Source organism: Hemiscyllium ocellatum, chromosome 46, assembly GCF_020745735.1.
Source record: "Hemiscyllium ocellatum isolate sHemOce1 chromosome 46, sHemOce1.pat.X.cur, whole genome shotgun sequence".
Classification (NCBI taxonomy): Eukaryota; Metazoa; Chordata; class Chondrichthyes; order Orectolobiformes; family Hemiscylliidae; genus Hemiscyllium; species Hemiscyllium ocellatum.
The window spans coordinates 15709740-15723210 of NC_083446.1; the positions used below are offsets into that span (position 1 = coordinate 15709740).

The 13471-nt window shown below is 44.7% G+C and overlaps 2 non-coding genes across 2 annotated transcripts; both read left to right on the forward strand.

Annotated features, from left to right (window-relative positions):
* The first annotated feature begins 7331 nt into the window (after positions 1-7331).
* Positions 7332-7403, forward strand: trnad-guc (transfer RNA aspartic acid (anticodon GUC)). The gene has a single exon. It is a non-coding gene; the product is annotated as a tRNA-Asp (tRNA).
* A 5835-nt stretch (positions 7404-13238) lies between these two features.
* On the forward strand, positions 13239-13311 carry trnar-acg (transfer RNA arginine (anticodon ACG)). Its single transcript has one exon. It is a non-coding gene; the product is annotated as a tRNA-Arg (tRNA).
* Positions 13312-13471: the final 160 nt, after the last annotated feature.

Genomic DNA, 13471 nt, shown 5'->3' on the forward strand with positions numbered 1-13471 from the left:
TCCTAAAGGTTCTTTCACAGCAAGTTTATTCATTTCTCATTGTATTCTTGCAGATCTAAAGTAGCCTGTACCCTAGGTGACCCCTCAACATATGGCTTCAGAAAACTGTCTGAAACACATTCATGAAGTCCTCTTCCACAGCATTGGGTTACCCTTCATTGGGAACTTGCACTGCAAAATGAGCCCAATTTTTCCAGAGTCATCATAAATGTCAAAGATTTTGAGAAATATGCAAAGTTTTCCAATTCTTTTCTCTTTTGCACTCAGATTAACAGAAAGCATGGAGCAAATTCCTGTACTTAACAAGAATATCTATTAATTAGAAGTGAATAGACTTTAGTTCCAGATAAATAATTATGAAACATGAGGATATAACTACTCATTGGACCAATGGATATAAACCTCCATTATAAGTTCCCCATCTATGTATCAATACAAAAACAAAATCATGTATGAGGGGAGAAACTAGGAAGGTTGTCCAATTGTCCCTGTCCACAGGGTTGGCTGAGGTGATTCTTTTGCTGATCAGAATACAGCTTCTCGATCTACCTTCCTCAGGTACTTGTGCGCAGGAGGCACAGAGTGACTGGTTCACACTTAGAACGTTCTTTGGCTTATTAAATTAAAAGGCACAGCCGACAGCACCTGGAAGTGGGAAATAAACAACTCTGTTCAAGCTTTATTTCTTTCTTCTTGCTGAGCAAAAGCAGCTCATTCTCCATAGATCCAATAGTTTCTTCCAAAACATGAACATCCCAAGATGTTCAGCTACCCAGGAGCCAGTAACATAGTTGTGGGCAGGCCTTTGTCATTGATAAGTGATCATGAGCTTTTGTAAAGAGCAGAATTTAACACAGAAAGAGAATGCAGCTTCTCTTTGGGAATTCCCTTCTTACAACAAAGCAAAGGCTAAGAATGAACAGAATTCTTACAGACTGTATTTGGAGATTCGATGACTGAGCAAAGCTATTCTCACACAGATTTTCCTCCTTGTGAGTGGGCTGGTGTTTCTGGAAGCGGAATAATTCAGTGAGTCCCGTTTCGCGCACACAGAGGACGTGAACAGCCTTTCTCCAGTGTGACTGTGTTGATGGGATGGGATGGGATGGGAAGCTGATACCTTTTGCACAGCCCTCACATTGGCCCTTTTTTCTTCCTACTGTGGACATGAAGGCGTGACAGTTGATGGCATTTCTGTCGGTGAGCAGTTCATTTGTGTCTCCAAACTTGCCAGGAACCTTTCTGCTTATTCCACATTCAATGGTCATTTCCAGGACATGTCAGGAGTGTACCACTTCCAACTCAACAATGTCAGAAAGATGCAGGACAGCATAAAATTGACACTGGGGCAATCCTCCCCACAAGTGTAAGTCTCGGGGTGATGTTCAAGCCAGTTCAACTTATTCATTTCTCTGCCCGCATAGTTTACCATCTGACAATTTTGGGCAGGGGTAATGTTGGTGATGGTTCTACCACGTTATATCTCAATGGCATGGCACACAGTATGTAGATTTCAATCAGGGACAGCAGTTTGGATTTCTTTGCTCAGATTAACTCCGTGTTTATTTGCTCGGTATCTGCCTGCAGTATACATGATTGTCTTGGTTCTTCTAAGTGAAACTGTGTTCCAGCTGTTGGGTTTGTGTTGTACGTCAGGGACCTTCAGTGTTTGCTTCAATGACAAATGCCACCTCGGCTGAGCAGGCTTGAAACTGGACTTTATTGCGAGTTCCGTATTTACTCCGTATTGATCAATGTCTCAGAAATTATTGAACCCAGCAACTTCCAAACATTATCAAGACCAATGTGAATTGCTGCAGCATTGATTGATGTGCCTGGAAAATCTTTCACTATTCTGCTTCATTTTCCTTTACAATTTCAGTCCATAATGTAAGGGTCACTGTGCACGTCAATAAGATTCGTCAACAAAATCTAATCAGCACTTTCCCATTGGCAATGCGTGGACCATGTCAGAGATTGAACTGTAGATTTTGCACCAAAAATCGACTGAAGCCAAAGTTCCGAACAGTGGTGTAATCGAGTTCAGGAAAATGACCATAATTGGGGAAAGATTGGTGTTTTTAATAGCACACATTGAAATACTGAAGAATAGTGACATGTCCAGATCATTAATCGCAAGCCAGTTACAGGAGATGTTAACACCACATTACACATTGTCAGCCTATCAATCCTGGGTGTGATTCACAGCAGCAGTAACAGCAGAATACAAACCCTGCATTAATATGTAAACTTGCTGCATGTAGATGACCGAAAGTATCCATTCTTACACACAGAGCAGGGGAGCGGCTGGTCACCAGTGTGAGAGAGTTCATAGAAATGCAGGCTGACGGACTGAGTGAATCCCTTCTCACACTCGGGTCAGGTGAATATTCTCGCCACAGTGTGCACTATCTGGGTTACAAGAGGTTTGGATGAACATAAAAATCTTTCTGCAGTGAGTGTCTCGGTGTTACTCAATGGTGTAACAGCAGAGTGAATCACTTGCCATACCCTGAACAAAGTTAAAATCACACAATCCCAGGTTATAGTCCACCAGGTTAATTTGGAAGTACTAACTTTCGAGCACTTCTCCTTCATCAGGTAACTAATGGAGCCGGGTCATGAGACATAGAATTTGTAGCAAAGATCGCAGTGACATGCTTGCATCTGATACAATTTATTGAACAATCCTCACTTGCTGTTAAGTCTTGCATCTTTTAGAATGGGTTGCAGGTTTCGGTTCATCAATCTGTAAATCCCAAAAACTTCTTTCAAGTCAGATTCTCGAGATAACTTAAGGTTTTATGAAAAAAAGGCGACATCTCAGCTCAGTGCAGTCAAGGTGCGAGGTGAGAGCCTGTCTGTATCCCAATCTTGAGTCAGACTGGTTCTATTTCGGAAGTAGGAATTTATAAAATATTACAAGTATTGATTGCCTTCAAATTGTGGGCCACTTAACGAAAATGGAAGGCATCTGTAATTACAGTCCTGCAAATGCATACTCTGAACAGGTGAAAGACTACCGCGGGTGCCCATCTCTGAATAAATACGGCTTCTTCCAGATTGAAGAGCTTCCTGGGAGCAAACAATGATGTCGAAACGATGTGAGTAAAAGCAACTTGCTGTACCAGAATTCAACTAGCAGAGAATGGCTTCGATCTTTGGGTTACTGACCCAGCACGCTTCCACTGCACCACTCTGCTGCCAGCTAGCCGTCTCTTAGCATATTATTAGATATCAGAAATAAGACAAATATTCATTTTCTCTTTGGTTTTCAACAGGAGTATACATAGAGTTATAGAGTCATAGAGAGGTACAGCATGGAAACAGACCCTTCGGTCCAACCTGTCCATAGATTAAGGAGTATACATATTGGGAGGATTCCCCGGTTACACAATTCCAGTGTGTCACATTACACAGGATATGACACACACACACAGACGAGCAGCAACGTCCAGTAAGACATGCAATCCCAAATAAAGAAAGGGCCTTCCTCCCAGTCACCAATCAGACTCATTCCTCTGGTTGACCAGCCGGGCCGTACCCTCTGCCTGTCCTCACCTATCCCCACTTCATCACCCTGCTCCCACCAACCCCTTTATCTGCAGCTCCCATGGACGGATTCATTATTTGCCTCAAATTTTTACTAAAGGCTGACCCATAATTTACATTCCTCATTCTTAACAACTGTGATGAAGGGTCACGGGACTCGAAACATTAACTCTGAATTTTTTTCTCCACAGAGTTCTCCAGCAATTTATGTTCTCATTATCTTCCACAAGGTCGTTCGTCTGGATGGCAACATTTCGTGAATCGTGTGAAATGACATTCAAATTCGTCTGACTGGTCGCAGCTCTCAATTAACCAGCCCGTCCTCCTCCTTCTGCTCTCCACACAGCAAAACTTGTGAATTCTTTTTACTTCCTCTCTCAATGGCTTCAAACCCACAAATACTCACCCAGTTCAAATGAAAGGTTGTGGATATGAAAGAAGAATCCTGTTTGAAAAGACACAGGGGCCAACATGCATTTAATATGATGTGGAAGAGCCGATGTCGGACTGGGGTGGACAGTTAAAAATCACACAACATCAGGTTATAGTCCAATAGGTTTACTTGGAAGCGCTGCTCCTTCAACAAGTGATTGTGGAGTCTAAGACCATAAAAAACAGAATTTATCTCAGAAGATTACAGATTCACGAGGCTGAAATGATATATTGAACAAACCTGGGTAGCTATTAAATATTTCATCTTTCCGAATGGGTGGCAAATTTCGGTTCATTAACGTGCAAATCCAAGATCTTCTTTTATGTCACCTTCTCCAGATACTTTAAGGTTTTATAACAAAAGGTGACGTCTCAGCTCAGACAAGACATTAAAAGTGAGAGTCGAGAGTGTGGTGTTGGAAAAGCACAGGAGGTCAGGCAGCATCGGAGGGGCAGGAGAAACGACATTTTGGACAAGGGCCCTTCATCAGGAATGAGGCTTGTGAGCCAAGGGGGTGGGGAATGGCGCTGGGGGAAGCTAGCTGAGAGTGCAATAGGTATATAGTGTTGGGGGTAATGATGATAGGTCGGAGAGGAGGGTGGAATGGATAGATGGGAAGGAAGATGGACAGGTAGAACAGGTCAAGAAGGCTGTGCCACTTTCGAAGATTGGATCTGGGATCTGGGAAGGAGGGTAAATGAGGAAACTAGTAAATTCCACATGGATGCCACGTGGTTGGAGCGCCCCAGAGTGGAAGATGAGGCGTTCTTCCTCCTTATGTTGGATGGTTAGGGTGTGGCAATGGAGGAGACCCAGGACCTGCATGCTCTTGGTGGAGTGGGAGGGGGAATTGAAGTGTTTGGCCATAAGGTGGTGGGATTGGTTGGTGTGGGTGTCCTGGAGTTGTTCTCTGAAGAGTTCTGCAATTAGGCATCCTGTCTTCCCAGTGTAGAGGACACAGCAACAGCAGCAATGGATAGAGTAAATGACATGTGTGGAGTGCAGGTAAAATTCATTTGGATGTCGAAGGCTCCTTTGGTGCTTTGGACAGAGGTGATGGGGAGAGGTGTGGGCGCAGATTTTGCAATTCCTGTGGTGGCAGGAGAAAATGCCAGGAGGGAAGGGTATGTTGGTGGGGGGGGGGGGGGGGGGGGGGGGGGGGGGGGGGGGTTTGGACCTGACAAAGGATTCGTGGAGGGAATGGTCTTCAGGGACAATGTATATGGGTAGACAGGGAGATATATCCCTGGTGATGGAGTTCGTTTGTCCGTGACAGAGATATCAGAGGTTGATACGATGTATATGGAGGTTGGTGGGGAATGGAAGGTGTCCTTGCTACAGTTAGGCAGGTGGGGTTCAAGGGTGGCGGTGTGGGAAATGGATAAGGCACACTGGAGGACATTGTCGACCATGCTGGTTGGGGAACTTGTGTTCTTTGAAGAAGGAGGCCATCTGGTGTGTTCTGGGGTGAAACTGTCATCCTAGGAGCAGATGCAGCAGAGGCAGAGGAGTTGGGAATTAGGGACAGCATTTTTTACAAGGGGCAGGGTGGGAGGAGGTGTAGTCCAGGTAACTGTGGGAGTAGGTGAGTTTGTGGAAGGTGTCAATGTTGAGTCGGTCATTATTGATGGAGATGGAGAAGTCCAGGAAAGGGAGGAACGTGTCTGGGATGTTCCAACCAAACGGAAGGTTGAGGTGGAATGTATTGGTGAAGTTGATGAACGCTTCAACCTCCTTGAGTGTTCACGACACAGCACCAATACAGTCATCAATGTAGTGGTGGAAAAGCTGGGGAGTGTTACCGGTGTAAGTGTTCCACATAAGCAGCAAAGAGATAGGCATAGCTGAGGCTCAAGCAGATAGCCATGGTCACATCTGGAGGAAGTGGGAGGATTCAAAGGTGAAATTATTGAGGGTGAGAACCAGTTCAGCCGAACGAATGAAAGTGTCAGAGGAGAGGTACTGGTGGGGATACCGGGAGAGAAGAAACAGAGGGCTTCGAGGCAGATAGAGGTGTATGTGAACTGGATGTCCATGGTGAGAATGAGGCATTGGGGTCTGGGGAAACAAAGGTCTTGGAGGAGGTGGAGGGCGTATGTGATATCCCAAATGTATGTGGGGAGTTCCCGAATTGTGTGGATAGGACAGTATCAAAGTATGTGGAGATGAGTTCAGTGAGGCTGCAGCAGACTGAGACAATGAGTTGGCTGGAGCAATGAGGTTTGTGAATTTTGGGTAGGAGATTGAACCGGGTGGTGTGTGCTTCCTGAGCTATGAGCTTGGGGAATGTGGATGGGAGATTCCCTGAAGTGAGGAGGTTGTGTATGGCCTGGGAGATGACGGTTTCATGATGGGCGGTGAGGTCATGGTCAAGGGGGCAAAAGGAAGAGTTGGCGCCTGGCTTCAGCGATGTAGAGGTCAGTGACCCAAACTACCGCTGCATGGTCCGCTGGTTTGATGGTGAGATTGGGGTGGAGTGAAGGGAGTGGAGGACTCCGAGTTGCGAAGGTAAGAGGTTGGAGTGGGTGAGGAGGGGTCCACAGGTTGAGGTGGTCAACGTGGGAGGTCAGGTGACTTAGATGAAGTTCTGGGATTTACATATAATGAAGCAAAACTTGCAATCCATTCTAAAAGATGAAAGACTTATCAATCCAGGTTTTTTCAATATATCATTTCAGGTGCATGACACTGCGATCTTTTGCTGTAAATTATGTGTCTTATGATCCTAATCCACAGCTACCTGAAGAGGAATACATCGCTCATTCTCATGTAGGTCGACTGTGACCAATGGGATATTGCAAGGATCGGTGAGTGGACTCCAACTATTCAGAATCAATATCATTGATTTGGATATGGAAGCTGAGCAGAGGGGATTATATTTCCAAAATGAAGTTTTTCGATTTACTGTCCGTACGGAAACTTGCAATCCATTCTAAAAGATGAAAGACGTAACAATCCATGTTTGTTCAATATATGATCTGGGTCTCATGACACAGTAATCGTTCGCTATAAATTTCGTGTCTTACATGGCTCCGCAACTAGCTGATGAAGGAGCAGCGCTCGGAAAGCTAGTGCTTGCAAATAAACCTATTGGTATAATCTGGTGTTGTGTAATCTTTGTCCGGATGTGCGGAAAGAAACTTTATCAGCCAGCGGGTAATTGAATCTGGGACTCATTGTCTGTAAGGGTCGGAGATGCAGAAATCCTCTTGTCGTGAAAAGGCATTCTGATGTGATGCGAAGGTCAATGGGCCAAATGATTAAAAATATAAATAGTAACATAATACATTTATCCTTTGACCCATACAGACACAATAGATCAAATGGCAGGGACCAGGCTATAACCTCCTCGGTAGTATAGTGGTTAGTATCCCCGCCTGTCACGCGGGAGACCGGGGTTCAATTCCCCGCCGGGGAGAGCTGTTTTATTTTGTGTTGGCGCCGTAGTCAGCAACATTTCCACTCGGCAACGAGGGCCAGAGTCTGCGTGCCTCCCAGAGTCAATGAACGTGCAGATTAGTTGTATTGGAGATGAAATTGATTATTGCCAATTTAACTCACCAGACGTTCTTGAGTTTGGGGTGGCACGGTGGCTCAGTGGTTAGCACTTCTGCTTCACAGCGCAAGGCACCCAGCTTTCATTCCCGCCTGGAGTTTGCATATTCTCCCCGTGTTTGTGTGGGTTTTCTCCGAGTGCTCTGGTTTCTTCCCACCGTCCAAAGATGTGCAGGTCAGGTGAATTGGCCGTGCTGAATTGTCCATAGTGTTAGGTATAGGGGAATGGGTCTGGGTGGGTTGCTCTTCGGAGGATCTGTGTGGATTTGTTGGGCGGGAAATGTAATCAATACTGGAATCTGCTCTACATCAAGTACTAGAATCTGTCGCCGATGCTTTATTGACACTTAAACGCAAGTGGGAAAATGAAAGGAATACCATTTCCACTCCCATCTTCACTCTTTATGAATTTGCATCAAATACAAAAGAAAAGCGAAAATCAAATAACGATCGATCAGAAGCAGAAGTTTATCCAGTCGGATTGTTGATGAGTATCTTAAGCTAACGGGCTTAAGATAACGGGCGGCACGGTGGCACTGTGGTTAGCACTGCTGCCTCACAGCGCCTGAGACCCGGGTTCAATTCCCGACTCAGGCTGTGTGGAGTTTGCACGGGTTTCCTCCGGGTGCTCCGGTTTCCTCCCACAGTCCAAAGATGTGCGGGTGAGGTGAATTGGCCATGCTAAATTGCCTGTAGTGTTAGGTAAGGGGTAAATGTAGGGGTAGGGGTAGGGGTATGGGTGGGTTGCGCTTCGGCGGGTCGGTGTGGACTTGTTGGGCCGAAGGGCCTGTTTCCACACTGTAAATCTAATCTAATCTAACACTTGATCAATAATTCAAACAATCGTTATTGAACTGTTGAGGAGTCAATCACAACTGGAACAGCAGAACATTTCTCCAACAGAACAAAACTTTCATCTATGTTGCATCCTCTTCTGTTCTGTGAGAAACATGCCATTATCCATTATCCCAATTGTATAAGGTTCACTACTTGCCTTGAGCATTCACAGCAAATATACATATGCATCGAAAATGAGATCTGTGGTCTGCAGAGTACTATTTGTTGTCTCAAAGACACAGCACGTTTGTTCTTCCGTGAGATTATGAGCTTAGTGACTGATCTGATCTGATCAGGCAAATAAAAAAATTCTATTACTTGTTGCAATGCCTTGAAATTTTTGAACGCGTTAATCAATAAGATCATAGACCAAATTATGTCGGAGCAGATACAGGCCGTTCAGCTCATCGAGCCTGACAAGGTTAGATGTCATGGAATATAGGGAGAACTCGCCACTTGGATACAGAACTGGCTCAAAGGTAGAAGACAGAGGGTGGTGGTGGAGGATTGCTTTTCAGACTGGAGGCCTGTGACCAGTGGTGCGCTACAAGGATCACTACTAATACTTTTCATCATTTATATAAATGATTTGGATGTGAACATGGTACGTAAAGTTTGCAGATGGCATCAAAATTGGAGTTGTAGTGGACAACGAAGAAGGTTACCTCACATTACAACGGGATCTTGATCAAATGGGTCAATGGGCTGATGAGTGGTGGATGGAGTTTCATTTAGATAAATGTGATGTGCTGTATTTTGGAAAAGCAAATCTTCGCAGGACTTATACACTTAACGGTAAGGGTCTAGGGAGTGCTGCTGAACAAAAAAGACATTGGAGTGCAGATTCATAGTTCCTTGAAAGTGGCGTCGCAGGTAGATAGAATAGTGAAGAAAGTGTTTGGCATGCTTTCCTCTTTAGGTCAGAGCACTGAGTATAGGAGTTAGGAGGTCACGTTGCAGCTGTCCAGGACATTGGTTTTGGAATGTTGTGTGCAATTCTGGTCTCCCTTTTATAGGAAGAACGTTGTGAAACTTGAAAGGGTTCAGAAAAGATTTGCGAGGATGTTGCCAGGCTTGAAATGTTTGAGGTCTCAAGCGAGCCTGAATAGGTCGGGGCTGTTTTCCCTGGACAATCGGAGGCTGAGGGGTGACCTTATAGTGGTTTATAAAATCATGAAGGCCATGGATAGTGTAAATAGACAAGGTGTTTCCCCGGGGTTGGGGAAGTCCAGAATGAGAGGGCATAAGCTTAGAGTGTGAGGGGAAAACTTAAAAGGAAGCTAAGGGACAACGTTTTCATGCAGAAGTTGGTGGCATGTATGGAATGAGCTGCCATAGAAAGTGATGGAGGCTGCTACAATTGCAGCTTTTAAAAGGCATTTGAATGGGTGGTTGAATAGGAAGGGTTTCGAGGGATATGGGCGTAGTGCTGGCAATGGGACTAGGTTAGGTGAAGATATTTGGTTAGCATGGATGAGTTGGACTGAAAAATCTGTTCCATGTTGTACAGCTCTATGACGATAGAACAGAAAGTGCTGGAGAAACTCAGCAGGTCTGCCAGCATCTGTAGAGAGATCTCAGTTCTGAAGAAGGGTCAATGGATTCCATGCTGCTTTTATCTTCTTCGTTGGTTTTGGAGTATGGTTCGGGTCAGGGTGGGGTAAGTGTGATTCCAGTGATACCAAGGTGACTCTGGGATCCCTAAGGATCTTTGCAGTGAATATATCACACACGGAGAAGAATGAAGCAAGTTTTAACGAATCTCTGCCTGTACTCATCATGCTTCATCACTGGTGGTGAAAAGTGTTATATAAATGCAACTCTCTCTTTCTTCCATGTTCTCAAATCCCAGTCCCCTGCGTACTGATCCTGGTCTGTGGAGTCAGCTTCTCACTATCTGCTCCACCCAACACTAGTGCTTGAAATCTCCATTTCATCGTCTTTGTCCTAAAGATATCAATCCGAGCCTCTGGAATCCCTTCCCAAAACTAAACTCACTCCTTCCTGGTCATGATGAAATGTGGGATTGAGACAAGGTTTTAGGAAAAAATAAGTCGGTTGGTGGTGGAAACATGGAAGCTCAGCCTTCAGCTTTGCGATCTTTCAATACTCTTTACGTACAAAGTGGAAAAAAATGGTTGAATAATGTGCCAATGGAGAGAGGCCGATCCCAGGGAAGGGACAAACAGCACCGTCCCTGGATCAGGGAGAAAGAATGGGAAGAAGACGTTCTTGAAATGCCCTGCTGCTTGGAATTCCTGGAGCAATGCATACAGTTGTGAATGATATGGAGACGGTACAGAAAGGTTTATCAGGATATTGCCTGGTACGGGGGATTTTAGCTATGAAGGAAGTTTGGATAGACTGGGTTAGTTCTCACTGGAATGCAACAGTTTGAGGGTTGACCTGATAGAAATTTATAAGTTTGTGAACGGCATGGATAGAATGAAAAACGTGTGTCTTTTTTCCCAGGGCGGAGGGGTCAACTACTAGGGGTCACATTTCAAGGTGCAGGGGTCGGGGGGAATACTTAAAAGAGTCCAAGTTTTCAGACAATGAATGGTGAATGCCTGGAACATACTGAGAGAGGAAGTGGTGGAAGCAGGCACAATAACAGCATTCAGGAAACACCAGGACGAATACATGAATAGGAAGGAATAGTGGGTTATGGATCCTGTAAGTGACGACATTTGGGGTATGAAAGGGTAAAATATGTCGGCGCAGGCTGTGAGGGCCAATGGGCCTGTTCCTGTGCTGTGTTTTCTTTGTTCAATGTGGAATGTGCTTCAGCAGAGTTCCACATGGAAGAGTAATTAGTAATGTTAGATCCCATGGGATTCGTGGCGAGCTTTCCAATTGGCTACAAAATTAGCTTTATCATAGGAGACAGAGGCTGGTGATTGAGGTGGGTTTTTTTTTCAGACGGGAGGCCTGTGAACAGCGGTGTTCCACATGAATCAGTACTGGGCCCACTTTATTTTGTCATTTATATAAATGACTTAGATGAGAATGTAGGAAGCATGGTTAGTACGTTTGTGTATGTCACCAAAGTTGGTGATTTGGTGGACAATGAAGAAGCTGAAAATGTGTTGCTGGAAAAGCGCAGCAGGTCAGGCAGCATCCATGGAGCAGGAGATTCGACCCGTTCTTCAGGAATCTTTCCGTCGAATCTCCTGCTCCTTGGATGCTGCCTGACCTGCTGCGCTTTTCCAGCAATACATTTTCAGCTCTGATCTCCAGCATCTGCAGACCTCACTTTCTCCTGGTCAATGAAGAAGGCTATCTAAAACTGCAAAGAAGTCGTTATCAGTTGGGTCAATGAACTGACGAGTGGCAGATGAAGTTTAATTTGGATAAATGTGAAGGATTGCATTTTGCAAATACAACAAGGACAGGAAGTTATACAATTAATGGTAGGGTACAGAGAGACGTAGGGGTTCAGGAGGATAATTGTTTGAAATTTGCTTTACTGGTAGAGAAGGTGATTAATAACGCGTTTAGCACGCTTGATTTGCTTAGCATAGGCGCTGGGATGTCGTGTTGAGAATGTGCAGGAGGTTGATGAGGCCTCCTCTCCAATACCGTGTGCAGTTCCGCCCCGCTGTTATGGAAAGGAAATTATTAAACTGGAAAGGGTTCAGAAAGGATTTACCAGGATATTGCCAGGAGGGTTTGAGACATAAAAATAGGCTGGGAAATCAGTGACTTTTTCAAAAGAGTGTTATGAAGTTTAGGGGGTGACCTCATTGAGGTTTATAAAATCGTGAGAGGCATCGATCATGTGAATGACAAGGCTCTTTTCCCAAGGGTGGGGGATTTTAACGCAAGGGGCATATTTTACAGGTAAGTTGCGAAAGATTTAAAAAAGGACAGGAAGAGCAATGTTTTAACAGAGAGTGGTTCGTGTGTGGTATGACCTACCAAAGGAAGCGGTGGATGCAGATACTGTTACAATGTGTAAAAGACATTTTGATCAGTTCATGACGAAGAAAGGTTTGGAGGGATATGGGTCAAACGCAGGAAAGTGGGACTCGTTCAGTTTGGGAAAATGGCCGGCGTTGACTGGTTGGATCGAAGGGCCGTGCTGTATAACGCCACAAAGAACCAAGACCAGAGCTGTCAGCAGAAAGCGTTACCTTTCTGCTGCTTTGAAGAGGGCCGTGTCCCAGGTCACCAGTTGACATTATGTCGTATTTTTATGTAATTTCTATGTTCTTTCAAATAGCAGCTCCTTTTGATTTAAAATCAAAAATCAGACTAGTTCTGAGGAAAGGTCCATAAGACATTGGAGCAGAAATTAGGCCACTCAGCCCATCGATTCTGCTCCGCCAATTTGGCTGATATGTTTTTCAATCCCATTTTCCCGCTTTCTCCTCCTCACCTTTGATCCCCTTGCTACTCAAGAACGTATCTGTCTCTGTTTTAAATATAGTCAATGACCTGGCTTCCTCCAATGACAGCCTTCTGTGGCAATGAATTCCACAGATTCACCACATTCTGGCGAAAGAAGTCTCTCCTTATCTCCGGACCCGAACGTTAAGGGTGATTTCTTTCCACAGATGCTGTCTGACCAATTACCCAGCAATGTCTGACTTTGTTCCTGATTTCCAGCATCCGCAGTTCGTGTTTTTTTGTTTTGTAACCTCGAAGTTTGCAAACTGATTTAGCGAAGACGTGATCTGAATGCGAGGTGTGCTCTTAGATTTTCGGTGAAATCCATCAGCTTTCAAAGTGAACGAGGTCAAGCAGTGAAACTGATTATCTTGCTGAATATTCAGCTTGTCGATTCACTCCTGCCAGTCATATCATCATCAAAACCAAAGCATTGCAGAAGTGACTCACGCAACCTCAATGTATGCGTGGGCTAGTGGCGCAATGGATAACGCGTCTGACTACGGATCAGAAGATTGTAGGTTCGACTCCTACCTAGCTCGAGTCAGTCTTATAACGTCAAAGCTGTTACTTTAACACACTTTGGTAAAGTAAACTCAATTGAAACATTTCTGTAGGTGTCTGTTAGTATTTGCCCTATTTATGGATTTCATCACCTGTCCTGTCACTGGTATTAAACCAGATGGCCTTCAGTTGCTCGAA